Source organism: Oncorhynchus kisutch, linkage group LG8 (assembly GCF_002021735.2).
Source record: "Oncorhynchus kisutch isolate 150728-3 linkage group LG8, Okis_V2, whole genome shotgun sequence".
NCBI classification, from domain to species: domain Eukaryota; kingdom Metazoa; phylum Chordata; class Actinopteri; order Salmoniformes; family Salmonidae; genus Oncorhynchus; species Oncorhynchus kisutch.
In genome coordinates, this window is record NC_034181.2 from 10664385 (window position 1) to 10669384 (window position 5000).

General features: G+C 43.7%; 1 pseudogene; it reads left to right on the forward strand.

The window, feature by feature from the left end:
• LOC109895176 (calcium/calmodulin-dependent protein kinase type II subunit beta-like) overlaps positions 1 to 5000 on the forward strand; it is a 125025-nt pseudogene that overhangs the window by 60575 nt on the left and 59450 nt on the right.

The following is a 5000-nucleotide window of genomic DNA, read 5'->3' on the forward strand; positions in this document are numbered from 1 at the left end:
GAGATTGATGACACGGCCTCAGCCTTCTAGTCTCTCTCTCATTCTCTCTTTTGCTGTATCTCTCCATTTCCCTCTTTAGCTCTTTTTTGTTCGCTATCTCTCCCTTCTCACTATCTCTCCCTTCTCACTCTTCTCACTATCTCTCCCTTCTCACTCTTCTCACTATCTCTCCCTTCTCACTATCTCTCCCTTCTCACCATCTCTCCCTTCTCACCATCTCTCCCTTCTCACTATCTCTCCCTTCTCACTATCTCTCCCTCTCTATTTTTTCTCTCTTCTCTCTCTTTAGCTGTCTCTTTCTTTCTCACTATCTCTCCCTTCTCACTATCTCTCCCTTCTCACTATCTCTCTGTTTTCTTTCTCTCTCCCGAGTGAGCGAGGGGTAGAAGAGAGGGAGAGGAGGAGGAGAGGGTGGAAACTATGGGAGTGATGAAGGAGGGGAGAGGGCATGTAAGAATGAAAGATAAAGAGGAAGACAGGCTGCAATGACAAGCTACTACAATGACAAGCTACTACAATGACACAAGCTACTACAATGACACAAGCTATTGCAATGACACAAGCTACTGCAATGACACGAGCTACTGCAATGACACAAGCTACTGCAATGACACAAGCTACTGCAATGACACGAGCTACTGCAATGACACAAGCTACTGCAATGACACGAGCTACTGCAATGACATGAGTTACTGCAATGACACCAGCTACTGCAATGACACCAGCTACTGCAATGACAAGCTACTGCAATGACACCAGCTACTGCAATGACACCAGCTACTGCAATGACAAGCTACTGCAATGACATGAGTTACTGCAATGACACGCTTCTGCAATGACATGAGCTACTGCAATAACAAGCTACTGTAATGACAAGCTACTGCAATGACAAGCTACTGCAATGACAAGCTACTGCAATGACACCAGCTACTGCAATGACAAGCTACTTCAATGACAAGCTACTGCAATGACAAGAGCTACTGCAATAACAAGCTACTGCAATGACAAGCTACTGCAATGACAAGCTACTGCAATGACAAGAGCTACTGCAATAACAAGCTACTGTAATGACAAGCTACTGTAATGACAAGCTACTGCAATGACATGAGCTACTGCAATAACAAGCTACTGTAATGACAAGCTACTGCAATGACAAGCTACTGCAATGACATGAGCTACTGCAATAACAAGCTACTGTAATGACAAGCTACTGTAATGACAAGCTACTGCAATGACATGAGCTACTGCAATAACAAGCTACTGTAATGACAAGCTACTGCAATGACAAGCTACTGCAATGACAAGCTACTGCAATGACACCAGCTACTGCAATGACAAGCTACTGCAATGACAAGCTACTGCAATGACAAGAGCTACTGCAATGACAAGCTTCTGCAATGACAAGAGCTACTGCAATGACAAGCTACTGCAATGACAAGCTACTGCAATGACAAGCTACTGCAATGACATGAGCTACTGCAATAACAAGCTACTGTAATGACAAGCTACTGCAATGACAAGCTTCTGCAATGACAAGAGCTACTGCAATGACAAGCTACTGCAATGACAAGCTACTGCAATGACAAGCTACTGCAATGCAGGGGATTCACTGGCACTGTTAAAACATGGTGTCAGAGTTTATACCATACACCAGGGATCATCAACTAGATTCAGCCCAGGGACAATTGTTTTCTTCTTGAGTTGGATGGTCATGGCTCCGAAACCTAATTACAAATCATTTGTAGACTAGAAATAGATTGCAAGAAGCCCAAACAGATATAATATTTGACTAAAACGTAATAATTTCTAAAATTTCTTACATTTGTATACAACCACATATACGGTACGTTATCTCTCTATGTGTGTGATTACTTTGGAGCTGATTTCCAAAATGAAAGTCACTTTGGAGCTGATTTCCAAAATGAAAGTCACTTGGAGCCGATTTGCTGGTGTTTTTACCGTCTTTTATGTCCAAGAATCAACCGCGGGCCAAATTCAGCCCGTGGGCCACCAGTTGGGTAACCTTGCCTTACACCCTTATAGGTTTGTCTGGGCCGACGTAGTGTAGATAGTTTTTATGTTGGAGAACTCAGGGTACAAAGATGGAAAGAGAATTTGTGTTGATCTTTTGGCATTAGCTAGGTGAAATTAAAGTTACAGAAGCCCTTATTAGCACATTGGAGAGCTATGTAGAGCTATGTAGATCTATGTAGAGCTATGTAGAGCTATGTAGAGCTATGTAGATCTATGTAGATCTATCTGGAGCTATGTAGAGCTATGTAGAGCTATGTAGATCTATGTAGATCTATGTAGAGCTATGTAGAGCTATCTGGAGCTATGTAGAGCTATGTAGAGCTATGTAGATCTATCTGGAGCTATGTAGAGCTATGTAGAGCTATGTAGAGCTATGTAGATCTATCTGGAGCTATGTAGAGCTATGTAGATCTATGTAGAGCTATGTAGAGCTATGTAGAGCTATGTAGAGCTATGTAGAGCTATGTAGATCTATCTGGAGCTATGTAGAGCTATGTAGAGCTATGTAGAGCTATGTTGATCTATCTGGAGCTATGTAGAGCTATGTAGATCTATGTAGAGCTATGTAGATCTATCTGGAGCTATGTAGAGCTATGTAGAGCTATGTAGAGCTATGTAGATCTATGTAGAGCTATGTAGATCTATGTAGAGCTATGTAGATCTATCTGGAGCTATGTAGAGCTATGTAGAGCTATGTAGAGCTATGTAGAGCTATGTAGATCTATCTGGAGCTATGTAGAGCTATGTAGAGCTATGTAGAGCTATGTAGAGCTATGTAGAGCTATCTGGAGCTATGTAGAGCTATGTAGATCTATGTAGAGCTATGTAGATCTATCTGGAGCTATGTAGAGCTATGTAGAGCTATGTAGAGCTATGTAGAGCTATGTAGAGCAACATGCAAGAATTTCAAAGATTTGACTGAGTTACAGTTCATATAAGGTAATCAGTCAATTGAAATAAGTTAATTAGGCCCTAATCTATGGATTTCACATGACTGGGAATACAGATATGCATCTGTAGGGGCGAGGATCAGAAAACCAGTCAGTATCTGGTGTGACCACCATTTGCCTCATGCAGCGAGACACATCTCCTTCGCATAGAGCTGATCACGCTGTTGATTGAGGCCTGTCGAATGTTGTCCCACTCCTCTTCAATGGCTGTGTGAAGTTGCTGGATATTGGCGGGAACTGGAACATGCTGTTGTGCGCACGTAGATCCATAGAATCCCAAACATGCTCAATGTGTGACATGGCTGGTGAGTAAGCAGGCCATGGACGTCCAGGAATTTTGTACAGATCCTTGCAACATCTTGCTGAAACATGAGGTGACTGCAGCAGATGTATGACACAACAATGGGCCTCAGTATCTCGTCACGGTATCTCTGTGAAGAGCACACTTCTCCAGCGTGCCAGGGGCCATCGAAGGTGAGCATTTGCCCACATGAAGTCAGTCACGAGGCCAAACTGCACTCAGGTCAAGACCCTGGTGAGGGCAACGAGCAAGCAGATAAGCTTCCCTGAGACGGTTTCTGACAGTTTGTGCAAAAATGATTTGGTTGTGCAAGCCCACAGTTTCATCAGCTGTTCAGGTGTCTGGTCTCAGATGAACCCGCATGTGAAGAAGCCGGATGTGGAGGTCCTGGGCTGGCGTGGTTACATGTGGTCTGCGGTTGTGAGGCTGGTTGGACGTAGTGCCAAAGTCTCTAAAATAATGTTGGAGGCGGCTTATGGTAGAAAAATTAACATTGAATTCTCTGGCAACAACTGTGGTGGACATACCTGCAGTCAGCATGCCAATTGCACACTCCCTCAAAACTTGAGACATCTGTGACATTGTGATGTGTGACAAAACTGCAAATTTTAATGTCACCTTTTATTGTGCCCAGCACAAGGTGCACCTGTGTAATGATCGTGCTGTTTAATCGACTTCTTGATATGCTACACCTGTCAGGTGGATGAATTATCTTGGCAAAAGAGAAATGCTCACTAACTGGGAAGTAAACACATAGGAGAGAAATAAGGTTTTTGTGCATATGGAACTTTTCTGGGATTTTTTATTTCAGCTTATGAAACATGGGACCAACACTTTACATGTTGCTTTATATTTTGTTCAGTATAGACACGTAGATAATAATAATAGCCTAGATACACCACCATATTGTAAGCCTTACACCTATCCAGTCCCTTCAGATCTGCAAACAACAAAGTGAAGGGAAGGGAATAGGGCTGCCACATTTCTATTGTATGGAGCAGGGTTCCTGAACTCTGACCCTACCAAGTCCGGAGCCTGCTGGTTTTCTGTTATACCTGATAATTCATTGTACACACCTGGTGTCCCAGGTCTAAATCAGTCCTTCGTTAGAGGGGAACAATGAATAAACGCAGTAGAACTGGCTTCATGGTCCAGAGTTGAGGTTGAACAGAGAGAGAGAGATAGACAGAGAGAGAGAGCAAGAGAGCGAAACAGACAGAGAGAGAGAGAGAGAGAGACCGAAACAGACAGAGAGAGAGAGCAAGATAGCTAAACAGACAGACAGAGAGAGAGAGAGAGAGCAAGAGAGCGAAACAGACAGACAGAGAGAGAGAGAGAGAGCAAGAGAGCGAAACAGACAGACAGAGAGAGCAAGACACAGAGAAACAGAGAGAGAGACAGACAGAGAGAGAGCAAGAGAGCGAAACAGACACAGAGAGAGAGAGAGAGCAAGAGAGCGAAACAGACACACAGAGAGAGAGAGCAAGAGAGCGAAACAGACACAGAGAGAGAGAGAGAGAGAGACCGAAACAGACACAGAGAGAGAGAGAGAGAGCAAGAGAGCGAAACAGACACAGAGAGAGAGAGAGAGAGCAAGAGAGCGAAACAGACACACAGAGAGAGAGAGAGAGAGCAAGAGAGCGAAAACAGACACAGAGAGAGAGAGAGAGACCGAAACAGACACAGAGAGAGAGAGAGAGACCGAAACAGACACA